This window comes from Somniosus microcephalus, unplaced genomic scaffold (genome assembly GCF_052327205.1).
Source record: "Somniosus microcephalus isolate GS21.2 unplaced genomic scaffold, FLI_Smic_1.0 unresolved_chr5, whole genome shotgun sequence".
NCBI classification, from domain to species: Eukaryota; Metazoa; Chordata; class Chondrichthyes; order Squaliformes; family Somniosidae; genus Somniosus; species Somniosus microcephalus.
In genome coordinates this window covers 7,341,558-7,367,083 of record NW_028225183.1, presented here as the reverse complement: position 1 = coordinate 7,367,083, position 25,526 = coordinate 7,341,558, and the positions used below count along the sequence as shown (strand labels likewise).

General features: G+C 44.4%; 1 pseudogene; it reads right to left on the bottom strand.

The window, feature by feature from the left end:
- Positions 1 to 15,781: 15,781 nt before the first annotated feature.
- Positions 15,782 to 23,537, bottom strand: LOC147087460 (uncharacterized; annotated as a pseudogene).
- Positions 23,538 to 25,526: the final 1,989 nt, after the last annotated feature.

The following is a 25,526-nucleotide window of genomic DNA, read 5'->3' as shown; positions in this document are numbered from 1 at the left end:
ACTGGGAACCCTGTGCTTGATATTGTGGTGAGCCGCTCTCCCCAGGCCACGGCACCAGTGATTCAGGACTTAAACACATTCACCCACACACTGTCTACACTGGGCTCCCTGGGCCTGATATTGTGGTGAGCCGCTCTCCCATGGGCCGCCCACAGGGCCGGTGAACGTGGACATTAACACACTGTCTATACTGGGCCCCCTGGGTCTGGCACTGAGGTGTGCCACTCTCCCTCGGGCCATGGGGCCGGTGATCGGGGACATTTACACACCCAATCACACAGTCTCTACACTGGGCTACCTGAGCCTTATATTGTGCTGAGCCTCTCTGCCCCGGGCCGCCCGCCGGGCCGGTGTTCGGGGACATTCACATGCTCTCTCACAAACTGTCTACACTGGACTCCCTTTGAGGGACGCGGCCATCTGTCAAGCCCTTCTGGAAAGAACCAGTCCCCTAAACAAAAATGGCCGCCCCTTACGAGCCACCGGAAGCAGCGCAACTCCCGTGCGCATTAAGTTGGCAGCCGCCAAGCCCTAGACAAAGATGGTGGCGCCACTCACTGACCAAAGCAGCGGGACCCGCCATCCACCCCGCTGCAAGATGGTGGCACCGGCGCACCGCTGCAAGATGGCGGCACTGCACACCACAGAATGATGACTGCTCTGGGAACCCGCAGAAAGATGGCTGCTCCTGGACCGCTCATGAAATGGCGGCTCTATGGCCCTGCACAAGAATGTCGACTTTCACTCCAGGCCTTTTTTCTGGTGGCGAGAGCCGAGCAGCAGTAGGGCAGCATCAAATGGAGGCCTGGATACCGTGATGGTACTGCGAGGGGTTGCAGCCCGGCCTGGCCCGAGCGACAGGAGCTCGAGCAGCCTGGAGGATGCCTGGCATCATTTCAAAACTTTACAAATCTTTGAAACCCTTTATAAATCAAGATGACGATTAATAAAACATTAAGAGGCATTTTTAAACAATTATGAAAATTAATAAATATTTTTAAGTATTTATTCTTTGGATGTGAGTGAGGCTGACAAGGCCAGTATTTATTGCCCAGCATGATTGCCCTTGAGATGGTGGTGGTGAGCCACCTGAGACTAACGAGTGTCTTGCTGGGCCTTTTCAGAGGGCAGTGAAGAAGCAACCACATTGTCGAGAGTTACATTTCGGCCAGACCGGGTAAGGATGGCAGATTTCATTCTCTAAAGCACATCAGTGAACCAGATTGGCTTTTAAGACATTCCGGTACTTTCGTCATCACGATTACTGATACTAGCTCTTTATTCCAGATTTGTTGAATTAATTGAATTTAAATTCTCCAGCTGGTGGGATTTTGAAATTTGGATCATTCATCCGTTGTACTAGTCCAGCAACATAACCACTGTGCTAAATAACCATTCAAATATATCACTGTTCCTTCATCGACACTGGCTCAAACGCCTGAAATTCCTTCTGAAAGTGTATTGTTGGAGCACCTTCACAACACGGAACACAGCAGCTCAAGATGATGGCCCACCATTGTCTCATGGGTAAATACGGATGCGCAGGTAATACCAGCCTTGAGAGCTTCACCCATATCCCGAGAACAAAGAGATAGAAATAATAAAATAGGAATAACATCAATGATTCTGTAATTCATGGATTGAATCCAGGATCAGAGTGGGGCATCAAACTCCGTAAACAAATTGTCAACACAACTTGGTCCACTAATTCTATGGTTGTATAATTGATACCACTCACACTTTCCCAATTTGCCAATCCTTACAAAATATGGTTGATAATCTATCACATATTACCAAAATTGAAGCCAATGGGATAACAGTGGCAGTGACAACAGTGAGTGATGTGGGGAGTAACAGACCAGAGTGAGGCATATATCAGAGTGTTACAGTGAGGGGTGTGGAGTATATCAAAGTATTACAGTGGGGGGTGTGGGGTATATCAGAGTGTTACAGTGAGTGGTGTGTAGTATATCAGAGTGTTACACTGAGGGGTGTGAGGTATAGCAGAGTGTTACAGTGAGGGTTGTGGTGTATATCAGAGTCTTACAGTGAGGGGTGTGGAGTATATCAGTGTGTTACAGTGAAGGTTGTTGGTTATATCAGAGTGTTACAGTGAGGGGTGTGGAGTATATCAGAGTATTACAGTGATGGTTGTGGGGTATACCAGAGTGTTACAGTGAGTGGTGTGGATCATATCAGAGTGTTACAGTTGAGGGGTGTGAGTTATAGCAGACTGTAACAGTGAGGGTTGTGAGGTATATCTGAGTGTTAAATTGAGGGCTGTGGGGTATTTCAGAATGTTAAGTGAGGTGTGTTGTGTATATGGTTGTGTTGCAGTGAGAGGTTTGGTATTGGCAAGGGAGCATTAGAGTGAGGGGTATAGCAGAGTGTTACAGCGAGGCGTGTGGAATATATCAAAGTGTTACCGTGAAGGGTGTGGGGTATATCGGTGTGTTACAGTGAGGGAAGTGTGGTGTATAGCAGAGTGCTATAGAGAGGGGAGTGGGTTTACATCAGAGTGTTAAATGCAGGGGTGTGTGGTATATCAGACTGTTATTGTGACGAGTGTGGGTTATATAAAAGTGCTATAGAGAGGGGTGTGAGCTATATCAGGGTGTTACAGTTATGGATGTCGGGTATATCAGAGTGTTACAGTGAGGGTTGTGGGCTATAGCAATGCTTTACAGTGAGGGGTGTGGGTTATATCAGAGTGTTGCAGTGAGGGGTGTGGGGAACACCAGAGTGTTACACTGAGGGATGTGAAGTTTATCATCGTGTTAGTGTGAGGGGTGTGGGGAATATCAGAGTGATACACTGAGGGATCTGAGTTTTATCAGAGTGTTAGTGTGAGGGGTGTGGGGTATAACAGAGTGATACAGTGAGAGATGTGCTGCATATCAGCGTGTTACAGTGAGGTGTGTGAGGAATACGAAAGTGTTACACTGAGGGATGTGAGTTTTATCAGTGTGTTACAGTGAGGTGTGTGGGCAGTAAGAGTGTGTTACAAGGGCGTGGGGTATATCACGGCGTTGCAGTGAGATATGTGGGCTTTATCACAGTGTTACAGAGAGTGGCGTGGGTTATATCATTGTTTTAAGGGGGTACGGGATATATCAGAATGTTACAGTGAGGGATGTGGGCTGCAAGAGCGTGTTGCAAGGGTATGGGGTATATCAGCGTGCTACAGTGCGGTGTGTGGATTATATCAGAGTGTTAAACTGAGGAGTGTGGGTTTATCAGAGTGTTAGCGTGAGAGATATGGGGTATATCAGTATTACAGTGAACTATGTGGGTTTATCAGAAAGTTACAGTGAGGGTTGTCGGTATATCAGTGATACAGTGATGAGTGTGCGGTATATCAGTGTGTTACAGTCAGAGGTGTGCGGTATATCAGTGTGTTACGAGGTTGTGGTCTATCAGAGTGTTACAGTGTCGGGAGTGTTGTATATCAGAGAGTTACGTGTGTGTGGCGTATAGCAGAGTCTTACAGTAAAAATGTTGTGTATATCATAGTGTATCAGAGTGTTACACTGAGTTGTGATCTTTTAAATCGATGTGTTAGAGTGAGGGGCTTGGTCTAATATCAAAATGTTGCAGTGAGGGCTGTGGGGAACCTATGATTTTCACAGGGGTGTGTGGTATGTCAGAGTGCTACAATGAGGGCATTGGCGTATCTCAGATTGTTACATTGATGGGTTTGGGTTATATCAGATAGCGTTACAGTGAGGGGTGTGGGGTATATCAGAGTATTACATTGAGGAGTGTGGGGTATATCAATGTACTACAGTGAGATATGTTGTTTATATCATGGTATATCAGAGTGCTGCAGTGAGCTGTGATGTCTAAAATCAGAGTGATACAGTGAGGGGTTCGGGCTGTATCAGTGTGCTAAAGTGAGGGTTGTGGGATATATTAGAGTGTTTCATTGAGGGGTGTGGGACATATTAGAGTCTTACAGTGAGGGGAGTGAGGTTCATCAGTGCGTTACGGGGGTGTGGTATATCAGAGTGTTCCGGGGCTGTATGGCATATTAGAGTGCGACAGTGAGGCTATTGGCATAGTTCAGATTGCTACTTTGATTGGTGTGGGTTATATCAGAGTTTTACAGTGAGGGATGTGGTGTATATCAGTGTGTTACAGTGAGGACCGTGGGGTATATCACAGTGTTACAGTGAGTTAATTGGTGTATCTCGTTGTATTGCAGTGAGAGGTTTGGGATATGCAAGAGAGGATTATAGTGAGGGGTATATCAGAGTGTTACAACGAGGGGTGTGGAATATATCAGAGTGTTACCGTGAGAGTTGTGGTGTATATCAGTGTGTTACAGAGAGGGATGTGTGGGGTATATCAGAGTGCTATAGAGAGGGGAGTGGGTTTACACTGGAGTGTTAAAGTGAGTGGTGTAGGGTATATCATACTGTTACATTGACGGGTGTAGATTATATCAGAGGGCTACAAATAGAGGTGTGCACTATATCAGAATGTTCCATTTATGGATGTGGGGCATATCAGAGTGTTAAAGTTATGGATGTAGGGCATATCAGAGTGTTTCGGTGAAGGGTTTGGATTACATCTCTTTGTAGAGTGAGTGGTGTTAGGGATACCAGAGTGTTTGTCTGAGGGGTGTGTGGTATATCAGACTATTAAAATGAGGGGTATGGGGTATCCCAGAGCGTTACACTGAGGGGTGTGAGCGATATCAGAGTTTTAGTGTGAGGGGTGTGGGGTTTATCTGAGTGATACAGTGAGAGATGTGGTGTATATCAGCGTGTTACAGTGAGGTGTGTGGGCATTAAGAGAGTGTTACGAGGGTGTGGGGTATATCAGAGCATTGCAGTGAGATATGTGGGTTATATATCAGTGTTAGAGTGAGTGGTGTGGTGTATATCAGAATGTTACAGTGAGATGTGTGTTACGAGGGTATGTGGTATATCAGAGTGTTACAGTGAGGGGTGTGGGGTATATGGGAGTGTTACAGAGAGCGCTTTGGGCAGAAAGAGTGTGTTACGAGGGTGTGGGATATATCAGCGTGCTACAGTGAGGCGTGTCAGTTATATCAGACTGTTACACTGAGGGGTGTGGATTTATCAGAGTGCTAGTGTGAGGGGTGTAGGGTTATCAGAGTGATACAGTGAGAGATGTGGGTTATACCAGAGTGTTACAGTGATGGCAAGGGCTACATCAGAGAGTTACAGTGAGGTGTGTGGGCTATATCAGAGTGTTACAGTGAGGAGGTGAGGAGTGTGGGGTATATCAGAGTGTTACAGTGAGGAGTGTGGCATATATCAGAGTTTTACAGTGAGGAGTGTGGGGTATATCAGTGTTACAGTGAAGGCTGTGGGTTATATCAGCGTGTTACAGTGAGGGGTTTGGGCTATATCAGAATGTTACAGTCAGAGGTGTGCGGTATATCAATGTGTTACAGGGTTGTGGGCTATTTCAGTATGTTACAGTGTGGGCTGTGGTGTATATCAGAGAGTTACGTGTGTGCGGCGTATATTAGAGTATTACAGTGAGATATGTTGGTTATATCATTATGTATCAGAGTGTTACAATGAGGTGTGATGTTTTAAATCAGAGTTTTAAAGTGAGGCGTTTGGGCTATATTAAAGTGTCACACTGAGAGCTGTGGGGAATATTGAAATGTTTCATTGAGAGGGTAGATCTATTTGAGTGTTACAATGAGGTGAGTGGTGTGTATCAGACCGTTATGGTGGTTTGGGTATATCAGTATGTTACGTGTACGTCGTATATCAGAGTGTTACTGGTGTGTGTGATGTATCAGAATGTTACCGGTGGTGTGGTATATCAGAGTGCTACAGTGAGGGTATTGGCATATCTCAGATTGCTAAAGTGATGCGTATGGCCTATATCAGATAGCTTTACAGTGAATGCTGTGGGGTATATCAGAGGGTTACAGTGAGGGCTGTGGTGTATATCAGGTTATTACAGTGAGGGGTGTGGAATATATCAGAGAGTTACAGTGAGTGGTGTGGGTTATATCAGATATTGTTACAGTGAGGAATGTGGAGTATAGCAGAGTGTTACACTGAGGGCTGTGGGGTATTTCAGAGTGTTACAGTGAGGCGCGTGGGGTATAACAGAGTGTTACAGTGAGGGGTGTGGGATATATCAGAGTGTTACTGTGAGGGCTGCGGCGTATATCAGAGTGTTATAATGAGGGGTGTGGGCTATATCAGTGTGTTATGGTGACGGGTGTGGGCTATATCAGAGTGTTACTCTGAGGGGTGTGGATTACATCAGAGTGTTACACTGAGGTATGATGTTTTAAATCAGAGTGTTAGAGTGAGGGGTGTGCACTCTATCAGAGTGTTACAGTGATGGCTGTGGGGTATATCGTTACAGTGAGGGGTGTGGGCTATATCAGAGTGTTACAGTGAGGGGTGTGGATTTTACCAGTGTGTTACACTGAGGTGGGATATTTTAAATCAGTGTTTTAGTGTGAGGGCTGTGGGGTATATCAGCGTGTTACATTGAGAGATGTGGGCTATGTCTGAGTTAAATTGAGGGGTATGGGGTATATTGAGGTGTTACAGTGAGGCGTGTAGGTATATCAGAGTGTTACAGTGAGGGGTGTGGGATATATCAGAGTGTTACAGTGAGGGTGGGGTGTGTTTCAGAGTGTGCCACTCTACGAATAGCTGCTATTTAAAGATATTTAGTAGATGAGAATCATATATGTATAACTTTAAGTGTAGACATTGACAAAATAATATTATCCTTAGTTACTCCTGGTTCACTAGAAAGCTATAACTGCAGAAAGTTCAGAAGCAGTTTTGATTAAGTTTTGATAACAAACAGCCACAGGCTGCAAGTGAAGGTCAGATAATTAAATTGCTAAGAAAACATATCATAATGCCGTTAGAACTTAGAACTCGCTTAACAAAAATAATTGCAACAATAGTTAAAGAATAATTAGTATAAATTCCAATAAATGAGAGGTCATGGAAGATAATGTATTTATCTGGCAGATTAAAGTCAGATAGTCTTGATACATCAAGACTAGTGGAACACCACTGAAATGATCTGGGCCCTTGGTGTCGAGAAAGGCCTTGTACTGCATGAGGCATGAAATGAAAGAGATATGGTAAATTCCAATGGGTGAAAAGCTGTAAACAAGATTACACGACAGCAGAACAGCGTTCATGGAAATGTACTGGAAAAGGAGTGGCCAGTTTACTAGCCTTAACTGTAGAGTATGTGCCTTTAAGAGCCCCAGGTGTGCTGTAATGCCGGTAATTGCCACTCGGGCTACATAAGCCTGTATATTGTGTATATCCGTTAGAACCCCCCACAGACTTTGCTCAGTAAACACCTATGAACCAACTCCTGTCTTCAGTGTCTTTATCAACACACGGACACCACAGTGGCGATGAAGTGGAAACGGACTTACCTGCAATTCGGCAGCACCTCAAGGACATCGATTCCTCGGGCGTCCAGAAGACTCAAGAAAGTGAGAGAAGCTGTGGTTTCACCAGCTGGCCAAGCTGGTGGCAGGTACTGCGCTAATCCTTCCTGGACATGAGGCTGGGGCTCCAGCGGCTGGCTCTATAGCTGAGACAGGCAGCGAAATCGGAGGCAAGCAATAACGGACTGGGAGGGAGCACTCGGGAGACAGCCGGCGCGGCAAGCAGGTCAACGTTCAGACCTGGAGAGAAAGTCCGGCTGGAACGAGTCTCCAACTGTAAATTAAACAAAAAGAACGGAAACCGCGGGAAACAGCGTTGTCATCGGCAGCAGCGGCGGGAAAGCATGGGAAGCGCCATATCTTTGCTGCAGAATAGAAAGAAAAACGCGGGAAGCGCCGTATCTTTTCTGAAATGCCTAAGTCTGGCAATATTGATGCTTTTGATAGTGAAATAGAGGTTTGGATTACATACGTGGAAAGAGTAGAGGTATATTGCACTGCAAATGGAATAGAAGATAAAAAAAAGATTTAGTAGTGCTGAACCTAATGGGCGCAAAGTCATACCGGCTGTTACGAAATTTATTCACTCCAGCCAAACCAAAGGACAAGAATTTTAAAGAAATTGTTGATACCCTACAGGAACACTTAAACCCAACACCGCTGCTGATAGCGGAGCGATTCAAATTCTTCAAGAGAAATCAACACAAGAATGAAAGTAACGCTGATTACCTAACCGAATAAAGAAAGCTATCAAAGTACTGCCAATTCGGGGCAGGACTATCAGATTATCTTCGAGACAAATTCGTTTGTGGTCTCTTAAGTGAAGGAACACAAAAAAGGCTGCCTTCTGAAAAAGATTTAACATTGGACAAAGCTTTCATTATGGCTGTATCATACGAAGCAGCAGCAAGAGGAGCTGCAGAGATACACAAAATAGACAAGACTTCGGCACCCATGAAATGACACAGGGTTTCAAAAGATGTTATCGCTGCGGCAGATCCACCCATAACCAGAGGGACTGCTGGTTCAACGGCAAAGCTTGCAGGCAATGCGGAAAGATTGGACACATTGCACGGGTATGCCGATCTGGTAAAAAAAATCCACAAACAGAAAATAAAAATCAATAAAGGAAAGCACAGGAAGGTACAAATGATGACGGACAGTAGCTCCAAAGAACAGAAGAGCGATAGCGACTCCGAGAACAAGAGACTAAGCTGTCTCAAATTACATAATGTACTTGCCAAAGATGATTACCAAACCATTTGGGTTACACTCACGATAGCAGGGTCCCCAGTTAAAATGGAGCTAGATACAGGATCAGCTCTAACTGTAATAAATCGACGGGATTACGAGAGGCTATTTTCGCATATACCTCTAAAAGACACATCCATTATCTTAAAAACATATACGGGGCAGAAAGTATAGCCCAAAGGAAAAATAAGGGTGTCTGTTGTATACAACGGCAAAGAAATACAAAAGTTGTATTTATACATTCTACAAGATGGTGGTCCATCGTTGTTGGGATGTGAATGGATCAGAAAGATACGTTTAGACTGGCACTCCATTCAGGCACTGACGGTGACCAGTAAGAAAAAAAACAAGGATGACATCATACCTGAACGATTAAAAGACATCTTGGCTAACGCCAAAGAAGTGTTTCAAGAGCAACTACGAACCTTGAAAGGCATCACCGCCTCAATAAAAGTGGAAGATGCAGCAATTCCCAATTTTTTTAAGGCAAGATGCAATTCTTCCAGCAGTCGAGGCAGAGCTGGAGAATTTGGAACATGCAGGCGTATTATCCAAAATAGATTGGAGCGAGTGGGCAACACCCATCGTTCTAGTCATGAAAAAAGCATTGCATAATGATAAATCTGAGGAACAGAGAAAAATTCGCATCTGTGGAGAATTCAAGGTGACTGTAAACCCGGTCCTTCACACAGTACAGTATCCTCTTCCGAGGATGAAATATATTTTCGCCTCACTATCAGGAGGGAAACGCTTCACCAAAATTGACTTGGCACAGGCATATGTACAGATGGAAGTTGAGGAGGCCTCTAAAAAGTATCTCACGATAAACACACACAAAGGCCTGTACCAGTACAATTGACTGGCTTTTGGAGCAGCATCAGCTCCAGCTATCTGGCAAAGAGCTATGGAGCAAGTCATGCAAGGGATTCCGGGGACTCAATGCTACCTAGACGACATCCTTGTAACAGGAGAAAATGACAACGAGCACCTTGCCAATTTGGAGCAGGTGCTCACTAGGCTGAAAGAACGGGGCCTACGAGCAAATCGCCCCAAGTGCGAATTTTTCCAAAATCAGATATCATATTGTGGCAACATAATTAATAATGAAGGGTTGCATAAGTCACTTGAAAAAATTGAAGCGGTGATAAAAGCCCCAGCACCTGAAAATGTTTCACAATTAAGGTCGTTCCTGGGATTAATAAATTATTATCATAAATTTTTACCGAACTTATCAACTCTTCTACACCCTCTTAATGAACTTCTACAAACAGGAGTGATTTGGAAATGGAACGAAGACTGTAAACGTGCCTTCCATAAATGCAAAGACTTAATCACATCTGAAGGAGTTTTGGCTCATTACAACCCATCACTGCCAATCAGACTGGTGTGCGATGCATCCCCTTACGGCATAGGCGCAGTATTATCCCATAAATTCCCTGATGGCTCAGAACGGCCGATAGCTTTTGCGTCACGCTCATTAAACTCAGCTGAGCGTAACTATGCCCAAATCGATAGGGAAGCACTCAGCCTGGTATGGGGAGTGAAGAAATTCAACCATTACCTACACGGACAAAAATTTACCTTGTTCACTGACCATCAACCCCTCATCTCCATATTCAACCCTAAAAAGGGAGTTCCCATTATGACAGCGCAAAGGCTACAGAGGTGGCCCCTTTTTCTAGGGGCACACCAATACAACATAGAATACAAAGGATCAAAACAGCATGGGAATGCTGACGGTTTATCACGCCTACCTTTGCCAATGAAAGAAGAGGCACCTACAGTAGACCCAGTAGAGATGTTCCACTCTACCATAGTGGAATGTCTACCAGTAACAAATTCTGCCATTGAAAGGGAGACGAGAAATGACCCGACTCTCTCACGTGTCTACGAATTAAGAGTGAAGGGATGGCCGGCACATGGCGATCCACTGTTGCCAGCATTCTCGCAAAGAAGAGAACAGCTGTCAGTGTGCCGAGGAACCTTGATGTGTGGATCCAGAGTGGTGATTCCACCCAAACTCCAGGATAAAGTGCTAAAGGAGCTTCACGAGGGGCATCTGGATGGAGTGAAAATGAAGAACCTAGCTAGGGCGCTTGTATGGTGTCCAGGTATCGATGGAGACATCGAAGAAATGACCAAGAGTTGCCTAGGATGCCAGAAGGTCCAAAACGCTCCTCCACAAGCCCCTCTACATCATGGGAGTGGCCCTCATCTCCCTGGCAAAGGCTGCACATCGACTTTGCTGGTCCATTTATGGACTCAATGTTCTTAATCGCGGTTGATGCACACTCCAAGTGGCCGGAGGTAATAAAGATGTCCTCCACCACCACGGAATAAACCATCACAGTATGAAGGACCATATTTGCCAGGAATGGGCTGCCGGAACAGATCTGTTCTGATAATGCACCGCAATTTTTGTCCGAAGAATTCAGGAAGTTCTTAAAAAGCAATGGGGTTAAGCACTACACGTCTGCCCCATACCATCCCGCCACCAATGGACTGGCTGAAAGGTTTGTCCAGACCTTCAAGAAGGCCATAGATGCTTGGGTAATGAAGACATAAAACTTCAGCACAAGGTGGATAACTTCTTATTCGCATACAGGAATGCAACACATATGGTTACCAACCAAACTCCCGCCATGATGTTCTTCAATAGAAACCTAAGATGCCGGCTGGATTTGGTCAAGCCCAACATCAGAAGGGACGTGGAGAACCGACAGTTTCAAGGCATGAATGAAAGGCCAACTAGAACCTTCCAGATAGGTCAACAAATTTTGGCCCGGGACTGCCGTACCGAGAAATGGCAGCCTGGAACTATCTGTACATGACTAGAACCACTGAAGTATACCGTGGACATCGGAGAAAGCATAATAAGGCGCCATGCTGACCAAATCATAAAGTCATCCAAAAAGGGACAACCTACACCACAACTCTATATGTCTAACGATGAAGTAGAGATACCCATATCTACCTCCGATCCAGTGATACTGGAACCCGATGAACCCGACACTGGCATTCAAGCCGAATCAGCCTTGCAGAACCTACTACACCACCAGAAACTACTACACCCCCGAGGCGTTATCCGGACTGAGTCAGGAAGCCTCCTGAGAGACTGACTTATAATTAATTAACTACAACAATGTGTATATTATTTTTCTTATAACATGTAATTAATAATTACTTAAAATATGATGTACTGGTTCGCTAAAAGGGGAGGAATTGTAGTGTATGTGCCTTTAAGAGCCCCAGGTGTGCTGTAATGCCGGTAATTGCCACTCGGGCTATATAAGCCTGTATATTGTGTATATACATTAGAACCCCACTCCCCAGACTTTGCTTAGTTAACACCGATGAACCAACTCCTGTCTTCAGTGTCTTTATCAACACACGGACACTACATTAACCTGAGTGACAATGGTATTTTAACCATTAGAACCAATTAAAGAAGGTGATTTTGTTAAAAACCATATAGGGACACTGGCCAACCGAACTGTTGATAAGGAATGGGTAAAAACCTCGATATTCAAAGAACAGTTTCACACAGAGTTTTGCTGTAAAGATAAGGAACAGACCCGGGACGATGTTGCCTATGTCCGAAGGGCTCCAGAAACCAAGGGCTGCGAACAATTCGTGACTATCGCCGAATGTTAAGTATTGATTACGCTGTTAGCTTAATAAATCTGATCTATTGCTCAAACATACTGGCTGCTGCCTATTTCTGTCTTGTCCAAGAACTCTGAGAGGTCATACTGAAGACTCATAGGTGGCACCCCAGATGGGACGAGCCAAAGCGGCTAGTATTGTTTGATAGACCAGACCTCGAGTGCAGCCTCCTGATCAGCTGCTTCTCTTTGTGAGGGATAACCCTTCGTGGGGAGTGCCCGTGAATTGTGCGCCGATAGTTATAGATGTTAGAGATCTGTTAAGAAAACAACAAGATGACTAATAAAAGTTTTGTTAACATGTACAAGAATAAGTTAGAAAGAGGTGCCTGTGAGGAGCAAGTACAGGTAATATTGGCGGAGTGTTTATGCAAAGAAGACCGAGTTAACTTTGACGAAGTGATAAACTTTATTCAGGAACGTGTGGATCTAAAAAAGATTAAAAGTGATAAGGCGACTAGGATACTCGCCTATGCAGTATTTTACTGTGCTCATAGAGATGATGAGTACTCTAAGAAACAAAGTAAAGAGATAGAAGAGCTAAGAGCACAACACAATGAGTAAGAAGACAATCATAGGCAGGAGCTGGTGGACTTACGGAAGCAGCAAGAGCTGGAGCGGGAAGACCTATAAAGAAATCAGGTTCAGGAAGTGGGAGATTTGAAAAAGCGATTTACTGACTTTGAGAGCCAGACCTCTCAAGCTGCAGTTGTTCTGCAACAGAAGAGCATGTGTGCAGTCCAGGCAGTCAGCGCCATGCGTGTACTAGAAGAAACCAAACAGGCGTTACAATCTTGTGAGATAGAGAGGGAGAATCTTAAACATGATCTACAAGATGGCAGAGGCACATTTAGGGAAGCTCACAAGCGTCGTTATGGAGAGATGGATCACACTCAGTGTAGGTTGAAGATATACGAACTAGAGGTAAAGCTGGGAAAACGGGAGGCTGTTGTGGCTGCTGTTACTGCCAGGTCGTATGCTTCAGCTGTGGGAGCAGCAGGAGGAGGAGAAATGATAGACCGGGATGCACTCGAATGCAAGGCATATCAGCACGGCCGACATGATGGTTCGGGAGACCCCGGGTTGTCCTCCATCCATGAGGAGAGGCAGTCGGTCCCTGGGAATGTCATAGTTAGAACCCAGGCCTATAATGACAAGGGGGTGGAAACTGCCTCCGAGAAGCGCTCCGTTCCCCTCAATGCTGTCGAAGTACAAGCTTGTGTTCATGAGTTAGGCCCCATAACAAGATACGAGTGCCCCATCGATGTTAAAGTTCGATGGACTGCTTAGAGGCGGGGACACAGCGAATTAGAGGACGCCGATTTGAAATGCATCCTCCTCGCTTCCACCAACCCCAAGATACGGCAAAATCTTCCGTTCCTGGTTTTTAATATTGGCACTACCTCGACAGTAGTCATGGATCCACTCAGGAACAGTTAGGCATTAACAGCAAGGATATGGCTAAGCAATGTTATCAAACAACACAGAGATCAGGAGAATCACCCACTGTATAGAGTGATTGGCTCTACACGGTATATGGGGAACCCAAAAGGTTGCTCCTGACTCCGATGAAGAAGGGAAGGACCAGGTACCGTTCAATTAACAATTCTTGAATGGCTTACAAAGCTCATTGAGGCACGCTCTAGCACACACGCTCTCACCTGTGACTGAGTGGCCTGAACTACTCCAGACCACCAATCGGGCATGGACTTTTGCAAGGGAGGAGTGTAAACAAAAAGAAACTGTTAGTGTAGTATAAAAAACTCAAAGTGGAAGATAAACCTGTTAGTGTGGTAGAAGAGCCAGTTATGCCCACTGCACCCCCCTACACACGTCGAAGAAGGAAATTGTTACAATTGTGGGAGACCTGGGCACTATTCTAATTTTTTTAAGAAACCCCGAAGTCAGGGCCAACGGTACCCTCTCTTACAAGGAACTCTACCCCCACCACCACCAATAACATCCGCTGATCCCCTGGAGACCAAGGTAGATAAATTGCCCGGAGAAATGAGTAAAGCAACAGCCATTCTGAACACCCACCTAGTTACAAGAGCTAATCGGGTGGCGGCCATCTCGGATCCGGCTGGAGAACAGCCACAGTGATCCCAGGCATTGGCCCAATGAAGGGCATCGGCCCCCTCTTTGTCTGAAGTGGGGTTCCGATGTGATGTTTAACCGGAGACCACAAATGTTGGTTGTTCTACGGGGGGCCGACAACAAATCATGCTTATTGACACCGATTCATCCGTTACCATCATGCATTCCCCACACCCTGAACGCCATGCTGCGGGGGGCAAGGGCTGCTTGACGTTACAAGGCTTTGATGGGAGGTCAACCTCTGCTTTTAAGGGAGAAATGATAACTATGTGTAAAAAACGGGATTGATTTGAATGTTGATGAATCTGTCTTGATGACACCTCCTGATGGAAGGGGCATATTGGGAAGTAATGTTTTGGAAACTTAGGGGGCAATTATTGATTGCAACCAGAGGTGTATTTTGATCGGGACAGGAGGTAGTGAATTGATCGAAATATCGGATGCCCACTCCGTATTTGCGATTAAGTGGACTTGCTTGCACGAGGCACTAGATCACACAGGTGAGCGAGTCAAAGTATTAATTCAAAAGCACTCACCCACATTCTCCACTAGTAAGCATGACTGCTGTCGAATGGAGTGTGAGGAGACGATTAATGGCCCGCCCCACTCCTTTGTTAAACAATAACCAATTCCCAAAGAAAGTCATCCCTATATTATAGACGTCATTGACTCCCTCTTATCACAGGGCATTCTGAGAACAGGCACTTTCGCGACTAATCCAGCAGCTTGGCCAGTTCGGAACCCAGATGATAGCTGGCGGCTCACTATTGATTACCAAAGTCTTAACACGGTTAAGCCCAAGAGCACCCCTATCGTTAAGGATGCGTCGACCTTATTATCAGAACTCCCAAAAGACCCTAACTAGTACTCCACTCTAGACATTGCGAATGGCTTTTGGAGTATTCCTGTCAGAACAGAGGATCAATATAAATGTGCTTTCATCTTGGAGGACCAGAGTTACACGTGGACGTGCCTACACCTAGGCTTGCACAACGCCCCGACCATTTTGCATACCAGAATGGTACGGATCCTGAAAGCTTTTTCTAAGCCGCAGTGTCTGCTTCAGTATGTCGACGACTTGCTACTGGCTACTAGTACAATCGAGGAATACCTTGAACTGTTAGATGAATTTTAACACCGTTAAGCAGTGCAGGCTTGAAAACTAACGCTCGAAAAGCTCAGCTTGTTCAGGAACAGGTCCCCTATTTGGGAGTGACATTCTCACCACAGGGTCTAATTACTGACGAGCACAAGATAGAGGTCATTCAACGACTCCTGCTTCATGTATCCAGGACAGCGCTCCAATCGTTTTTGGGACTAGTGGGATACCAGCGTAGTTTTATTCCTGGATTTGCAGAACTTGCAAAGCCCCTCTATGAACTGCTAAAAGGAAAATAGGATCAAATTTCCTCCATGTGGGTGTCAGATCACACCTCTGCAGTTAAGAAAGTAAAACAAGGTGTTATGCAGGCTACCTGGTTGATATCAGCCGACCCGAAATAGCCTTTCCATCTCGAGTTCGCATCCTTCGACCATAGTCTGACTGCGGTGATAAGTCAAGAATGACTGGACAGGTTACAACCGCTCTATATGCCTCAGGGCTTTTGCACGGGGCGAACGGACTTAGCCAGCGTGTGAGCGCCACCTACTGGCGACGCTCTGGGCCAGTCAACACTTTACCTACAATTTGGGCTTACAGAGGACCATCTTGCATTCCCCTCACACCGCACTGAACCTCCTTATCAAACCAGGCAATTCTTTGATCTCATCCCAACGCATCAGTAAATGAACTTCAGAACTATTACAAGGTGATATTGATATAACATCCAAATTGACTACTCTTTTACTACTGATGCTTGCGTACGAGGGACAGCCTCACAAGTGTCCACTGCCTTTAATAGACTTTGAGTACGATCCTGTTTTGCAATCACCAATAGAAGGAGCCTCTGAAGTATACGTTGATGGCTCCTCCTACCACATAGAACTCACCTCATACCGGATGTGCTGTGGTCCTACCTGAGAAGACTCTCAAGTTTAAAAGTAACAAACACTGAAGCCAATATGAAGAGATTTTGGTCCTTCTCATCGCCGATCAAGAAAGTTCTGGCTACCCGACAAACATTTGGTCTGACAGTGCCTATGCCATCAATGCAATGCTGTCCCTTCCCCTCTACCAAAAGAATTCCTACTTCTCGTCAGATGGTAAACCCCTAACCCATGGGCCATGATTAACTCTCATATTGCAGGCCCTAAAGTCACGACAAATGCCTTGTCACATTGGTAAGCTTAATGCCCACAAGAGAGTCGAGTCCACTCGCACCCTGGGAAGTAATGCGGCAGATGTAGCTGCTAATGAAGCAGCCCTGACCGGTGATCCCCTCCCTCTAAACTTGAGGAGGTAATCGCAGTTGCTGCATTTAGCAAAGCTCTCGATTTGGCTTCCCTTCAAACAGAGTATAGCCCCTATCAGATGGTCATCAATTGGCATGACCAAGGTAAACCCTTACTGGCACACACCGCATCGGCCCCCAAGATCCTTCTTATGACAAAGGGTTCGCAACCATTATTATGTATCAAAATGCCCCAGATAACTACCCGGTTGTCTGCATTCCCCCACACCTGGCAGAAGAACTCTTGTTCCTAATCCACTCCCACCCTGTAGGAGGTCATTACTCGGCAGAAGTCACTTTCACAATGATTGCCACCACAGCCTGGTGACCTAATATGAAGGAAACTATAACGATATATGTTACCCGATGCATACCTTGTTTGCAGCAGAACCGCTCCCATTGTTCCAACTGTACCCTCCTTCGAAGTCAACCAGGCCCTGATGGGCCCTGGACTCATGTTAAAATTGATTTTGTTGGTCCCCTCCCACCATCGCAGGGCAATTTTGAATATGCCCTCGTTGTTATCGATCAGTTCACTAAATGGATTGAGACCTTCCCCTCCTATTCCAACACTGCGCTTACCAAGGACAGATTGTTATTGAGAGAGGAAATTCTGTAGGTGGGGACTGCCACTTCAAGTTGACAGTGATCAGGACACGCACTTCACTGGTAAAGTCTTTTCCAAATTACAGGAAATTATGGGAATTTAACATAAGCTACATATAGCTCACCATCCCCAATCATCCGGGATAGTGGAAAGAGGGAATGGCACACTGAAATCCATGTTGGGAAAATTGTGTACAGAACACCCCACTCAATTGGTCAATATGTTGCCCATGTATTTAATGGCAATTCTGTCCAAGCCACATAGGACCACGGGGATATCACCTTACCAGGCATTGGCTGGGAGGTTGATGATGACTCCACGTCATTCAACTTTGACGGGCACTACCCCACACATGCAACAACCATGTAACCACTCGTAGTTGGAGCGCAGAGTAGACCATGGGCCAGAAATTCGGGCCCCACGGGTGAGTACGTGCTGGGTCTCTCCGGCAAGGCCAACGGAAGTGCTGGTGTTATGCATGCACTGCGTATGTGCTGGAAACCGGAACTTCCGTTCCCTTGAAGGAAGGGGTTCGGAGGTCAATTGCGTGCGCCGGATTGGCAGCGTGTAGACCTGCAACTTCAGATTTTTTTACAGCTTTCTCCACGCGGGTATGTCCCTAGCAGCTGTGCATGGAAAAAGCAGGCACCCACGGGAAGCCTCCGACCCGAATTGCTGGCCCCATATTAATGAAGTTAACTTACGCATGGCAAAAAGAATTTAAGGAAATCTAAAAACCGAATCAAAATCTATTTGACCAGAAGATTTGACCTTTTGAATGTCAGATATGTGATAAAGACATGGTATTAAATTATGGGAAAAAGGAAAATGCGTTTGACGCCAAATGGAAGGCATCCTTCTCAATAGTGGATACATTGAATCTAGCCATGTATCTGAATGAGTAACGTAAAGGGAGAGTGGAAAAGAGAAAAGTAATTAAATGGTATCATATCAATCAGTTAAAGACTGTGAACGAATAAATACTGCACTGTTATGTCCTCCAGGTGGCCAAAATGGCAGGACTCAGACACATAGTGGGACTTCTGATGCTCGTTGGTATCTACCAGACTTTGAATTTTATCATCATCCGGAAAGGAGTCAAGATGCCAACCGACGATACGTCATCACTGGAATGAGGAGCGGCTTCAGGAGATGAATTCGATATGAATGTGTACTGTGAATATTGTGAACCCGATAATACGACCAATGGGATCACCTGTTTATGGGCCAGGGAGGGCGAAGGGTTTAAATTAGCGTGTCTATGTATTAAAGAAAATAATCAAGTAACCCCAAAGTTTCAATTAGGAAAAGGATAGTTTGTAAATCTAGGGTGCAGATTCGACGAAGCGGTTGAGATTACACCAGATAGTGTGTGGATCCCATACCTGGGACAGAGTTTGAATACACTGAATTGGACCAAAATAGATAAAACACATAGAGGAATGATAGAATGTTTTAATGTGGAGTACAAAGAGAGACCCAGGCAAGGAGAAGTACTACAGATGGAAATCAGGGGAAGAACAGAGGAGATAAGGTTACAAAGGAAATGCGACAAGCATAAAAATAGCAAATAACAAATGGACCATCAAACGGATTGAATGTCACCCGTACCTACAAACAATAGTATAGTGATGTTCGGTACGAAGTTATCCCGGTAATCTTCAATTTTACAGGTATTCCCTTTCTCGGAAATGTATGCCCTACAGGACACCACAGATAAAATGACCACTTGTTGAGGAAAATGGTTAAGGATATTTTAGATAAGAAGAATGCCCCAGACAGATGGGGTTCGTGGGATGTCGAACGGGCTTACGTAATGGTCAACATTTCAGGTCATAATATTAGCCACTTGAGAACAAAGAGAGGCCTGGGAGAATGGCTAGGGATAGGACCCACCGCAGGAACCGTTGCCTTGAACAGGGTAGATATAGAAAATATGTGGGAACATGACGAGGTAATGAGGAGACAGTTGAAAGGCCTTCTATCTAACATGAATACTGGAATTGGAGAATATGCTGATAACCACACAAGACAAAACAGAAATATACAGGCAAATGCAGGTTCATTTTAACAATGCGACAAGAGGGATTCGTAAAGCAGAACAAGACATCTCAAGGACTAGGATATGTTAAATTTATGGGAGTTACATGATGGACCAAGTGATGGCAGTGTTAAGTGAAATAGAACATAACCGAGTTCCCTCATTTGTCAATGATTCCGTGATTGGAAAGTGGCTCCATTATATAAGGACTACAATGTACAGGAGGCAAGAACACAGGGATTAATATATTTAGTGAGAGGAAATGGGGATTATGACAGTCAGCCAATCGTTCCTGTCTTACTGTAGCTGCAGCAGGTACATAATATGAGACCTTGGGAAGTAGTTAAGGTAGAATCGATAGGGATGCTAGAAGGAAGGTTCCATAAGTCTTTTGTATCACCCACCCCCCCCCATCACTCTGATTAAATGAAATAACACCGGGGACAGTCCTCATATGGGGTGTTGCACCGATATAGTGGGGTTAACATGTGCAGTTGCGATGTCAGGACACCAAGTCTGTGGTTTCACACTAGACTCAGACTCACCCCTCTGGAGTATGAATGTGCAGAGGTGGGGATTAGACCGAAAGAATTACGTTTATCTACAAATGGGTACCTATTGCCTCACCAATCGTGCTAGGTATTACCAGCATGGGCAGGATGACAGTCCAATAGATTATCCTACCTATTGCTTTAAACCCACACAAACGGTCCGAATAGGCATTCAAGCCCTCGTACCTGTAATCATTCATAATATTACCTATCTAAGAGTGAATTTTTCAATGCAATCAGAAGCCCTGAGAGCAGTGGTTAACTTCGGATATCCAATTCCAAACCTATCCTTAAATCTTAAAGCCGTTATAGAGAGAACTTCGATTTCACAAATACACTTAGTTCAGATGCAACAAAGCAATGACAGAACCCAGAAAGAGATTATGACCCGTGGGAGTTGCAGTTGGTGGGAAACCACGTATAACGTGGCACAACGCCCACCGTACAGAATTATTTCAATGGCAATCATAGAAATATAGAAGATAGGAGCAGGAATAGACCATTCGCCCCTCGAGCCTGCTCCACCAATTAATGAGATGATGTCTAATCATTCAAATTCAGTACCCTGTCCCTGCTTTCTCCACATATCCCTTGATCCCTTTACCCTCAAGAAATATATCCAACTCCTTCTTGAATATATTTAATGAATTGGCCTCAACTGCCTTCTGTGGTGTAGAATTCCACAGGTTCACCATTCTCTGGTTGAAGTAATTCATCGTCATCTCTGTCCTAAATTGCTTACCCCTTATCCTTAGACTGTGACACTTGGCTCTGGACTCCCCACCATCGGGAAAATCCTTCCTGCACCTAGTCTGTCTAGTCCTGTTAGAATTTTATAAGTTGCAATGAGATCCCCTCTCATTCTTCTAAACTCTAGCGAAAATAAACCTAATCGACCAAATCTCTCCTCATATGTCATTCCTGCCATCCCAGGTATCAGTCTGGTGAATCTTCGCTGCACTCTCTCCATGTCAAGAACATTCTTCCTCAGATAAGGCGACCTAAACTGCACACAATATTCAAGGTGTGGTCTCACCAAGGCCCTGTACAACTGCAGCAAGACATCCTTGTTCCTGTACTCAAATCCTCTCGCTATGAATGCCCACATACCGTTTGCCTTCTTAACCGCCTGTTGCACCTGCATGCTTAACTTCAGCGACTGGTGCACAAGGACACCCAGGTCTCATTGCACTTCCACTCCTCCCAATCTATTGCCGTTCAGATAATAATCTGTCTTCCTGTTTTTGCCTCCGAAGTAGATAGCCTCACATTTATCCACAATAAACCGCTGTTGCCATGCATCTGCCCAATCACCTAACCTGTCCATATCGCACTGGAGTTTCTCTGCATCCTCCTCATAACACACACGCCCACCCACCTTTGTGTCTTCTGCAAATTTGGAGATATTACATCTAGTTCCCTTGTCTAGATCATTTATATATATTGTGAAAGCCAGCACCGATCCTTTTGCTACCCCACTAGTCACAGCCTGCCACTCAGAAAAAGACCCGTTAATGCAACTCTTTGCTTCGTGTCTGCCACCCAGGTCTCTACACAGGACAGTACCATACCCCCAATCCCATGTGCCTTAAATTAACAGGCTAATCTCTTATGTGGGACCTTATCAAAAGCCTTCTGAAAGTCAAAATACACCACATCCACTGGTTCTCCCTTATGTTTCTACAAGTTATATTCTCAAAACATGCCAGTGGATTAGTCAAGCATGATTTAGCTTTTGTAAATCCATGTTGACTTAGTCCGATCCGGTCACTGTTTTCCAAGTGCTCTGCTATTACATCTTTTATAATGGACCCTAGCTTTTTCCCCACTGCCGATGTCAGGCTGACTGGTCTGTAATTCACCGCTTATTCTCTACCACACTTTTTAAATAGTGGGTTTACATTAGCTATCATTCAATCCATTGGAACTTTTCCAGAGTCTATAGAATTTTTGAAGATGACTCGTAATGCATCTACTATTTCTGGGGCCACTTCCTTAAGTACCCTAGGATATAGATTATCTGGCCCTGAGGACTTAACGACATTCAATCCCATCAATATCCCTAAGACCATTTCCCTATGAATACTGATTTCATTCGATTCCTCACTCTCATTAGACCCTATGTTCCCCGACATCTCTGGGAGGTTATTTGTGTCCTCCTTTGTGAAGACAGAACTAAAAGATGTATTTAATTGATCAGCCATTTATTTGTTCCCCATTACAAATTCCTCTGATTATGACTGCAAGAGACCCACGCTTGACTTCACCAAACATGTTCTCTTCACATATCTTTAGACAATTTTACAGTCAGTTTTTATGTTCCCTGCAGGCTTACTCTCATAATGTATATCCCCCTCTTAATTAATCCCTTTGTCCTACTTTGCTCAATCCTAAATTGCTCCCAATCCTCAGGTCTGCTGCTTTTTCTGGCCAAATGATATGTCCTCACCTCGGATCTTATGCTATGCCTAATTCCCCTTGTTAGCCGTGGTTGAGTCCCCTTTTTTGTTTTATTTTTATTCCAAACAGGGATGAACAAATTCTGTATTTCATCCATGCGATCGTTAAATGTTTGCCATTGCCTATCCACCGTCAACCCTTTAAGTAATGTTCCTCAATCCATGCTAGACAACTCGTGCCTCATACCATCGTAGTTTCCTCTATTGAAATTGAGGACACTAGTCTCTGAGTCAACTACTTCACTATCAGTTTTAATGAAGAATTCCATGATATTATGATCGCTCCTCCCCAAGCGGCCTCACACAACAAGATTGCTAATTAATCCTTTCTCAATACATAATACCCAGTCTAAGATGGCCTGATCTCTTGTTGGTTCCTCGACATATTGGTCCAGGAAACCATCCCGTATACTCTCTACGAATTCCTCCTCCACAGTATTATTACAAATTTGGTTAGCCAAATCTATATGTAATTTAATGTCACCCATTATAACTGCTGTGCCCTTATTGCACGCGTCTCTAATTTCCCATTTAATGCTCTCCCCAACCTCAGCATTACTGTTTACGGCTCTGTATACAATTCCCACGAACGATTTCTGCCCCTTGGTATTTCTCAGCTCTGCCCATACAGATTCCACATCATCAGAGTTAATATCCTTCCTTGCTATTGTGTTAATCTCCTCTTTAACCAGCAATATCACCCCACCTCCATTTCCTTTTTTCCTGTCCTTCCTGAACATTGCATACCCCTGGATTTTGAATTCCCATTCTTGGTCACACTGGAACCATGTCTCTGCAATCCAAATTATATCATATCCGTTTAAATCGATTTGTGCAGCTAATTCATCCACCTTATTACGAATGCTCCTCGCATTAAGACACAAATCCTTCAGGCTTCATTTTTGAAAACTTGTTGTCCTTTTAGAATTCTTATTTACTATGGCCCTGTTTGATTTACACCCTTGATTTCTCTGCCTTCTACTTTTGCTTTTCTCCTTCCTCTCTTTTGTTTCTAGCCTTGCTTCCCTTTACTCTGTCTCCATGCATAGGTTCCTATCCTACCCAACCAAATGATATTAACGTTTACTGTAATGATTATGATATGTTATCTGCATAGGCTAATCGGTAGGGTTTCTAGGCGTTCTATAACAATGCATAATTTAGAATACAGCAATGCTTGGTAGAAACTAGATTGATTTAGTCGAGGAATCAACGTTTAAAATATCTCATCCTCGAGGTGGGGATTTGTAAGATATTTAGTAGATGAGAATCATATATGTATAACTTTATTGTAGCCATTGACCAAATAATATTACACATAATTACTCCTGGGTAACTAGAACGCTAAGAGTTGTTCAAAATGTAGCTGCAGACAGTTCAAAACCAGTTTTGAGTAACTTTTGATTACAAACTGCCACAATTCAATTCAATTCAATTTTATTTGTCATATATGCAGCAGACGTGTGTACTGCACAATGAAATGTTGATTTTTACGAGTTCTCCCAACATTGGAATAAATATGGCATAACAATGATAAAAATACTAAGAGAAATACTAATAGAAAGACAGTAATAATAAATAAACCAACAGTAATAATTAATAATAAATTAATCGTTCATGAGTCTTATGGCCTGGGGGTAGAAGCTGTTTCGAAACCTATTGGTACGAGACTGTATGCTTCGGTATCTCTTACCAGACGGGAGCAGGGCGAAGAGGTTGTGGCTGGGGTGACTCACGTCTTTAATGATTCTCAGGGCCTTCCCCCGGCACCTCTCGGGGTAGATATCCTGCACAGCAGGTAGTTTAATTCCTATCGTGTTTTGTGCAGCTTTCACTATCTTCTGTAGAGCTTTGCAGTCTGTTGCGGTGCAGTTGCCATACCAGGTAGTGATGCAGCCGGACAGGATACTCTCGATGGTGCATGGGTAGATGTTGGTGAGAATCTGGGGGGCCATTCCAAATTTCTTCAGTCTCCTGAGGAACAACAGGCGTTGTCATGCCTTCTTGGTTACAACGTCGATGTGATTGGACCACGTTAAGTCCTCCGTAATGAATACACCCAGGAATTTGAAGCTGCTGACCCTCTCCACCTCAGCCCCTTCGATGTAGATTGGGGTGTGTCCCTCCTCCTGCCGCTTCCTGTAATCTGCAAGTGAATGTCAAATAATTAAATTGCTAAGAAATACATATTATAATGCTGTTGGAACTGAGAATTTGCTTAACAAAAATAATTGCTACAACCTGTAAAGAATAATTAGTATAAATTCCAATAAATGAGAGAGATCATTGAAGTTAAGGTATTTATCTGGTGGATTAAAGTAAGATAATCTGGATATATCAAGACAAGTGAAACAGCGTTGAAATGATCTGGGCCCTTGGCATAAAGGCCATGTACTGGTTGCGGCATAAAAGGAAAGTTATATGGTAAATTCCAATGGGGTGAAAAGCTTTAAACAAGGTAAAACGACAGCAGAACAGGGTTATTGGAAATGTACTGGAAACGGATTGGCCAGGTTATTAACCTTAATCTGAGTGACAATGGTATTTTGACGATTAGAACCAATTAAAAAAGGTGATTTTGTTATAGACCATATATGGACACTGGCCAAACGAACTGTTGATAAGGAATGGGTAAAAACCTCGATATTCAAAGAACAGTTTCACGCAGAGTTTTGCTCCGAAGATAAGGAACAGGCCTGCGACGACGATGCCTGTGTCCGAAGTGCTCCAGAAAGCAAGGGCTGCGAGCTATTTGTTACTATCACCTAATGGCAGCACGGTGGCATAGTGGTTAGCACTGTTACCTCACAGCGCCAGGGACCCTGGTTCAAATCCCGTCTCGGGTGACTGTCTGTGTGGAGTTTGCACATTCTCCCCGTGTTGGCGTGGGTTTCCTCTGGGTGCTCCGGTTTCCTCACACAATCCAAAGATGTGCGGGTTAGGTTGATTGGCTATGATAAATTGACCCTTAGTGTTAGGGGGATTGTATACGTGGGGATAGGGTGGGATATGTGTTGGTGTAGCGGTTACGGGGAT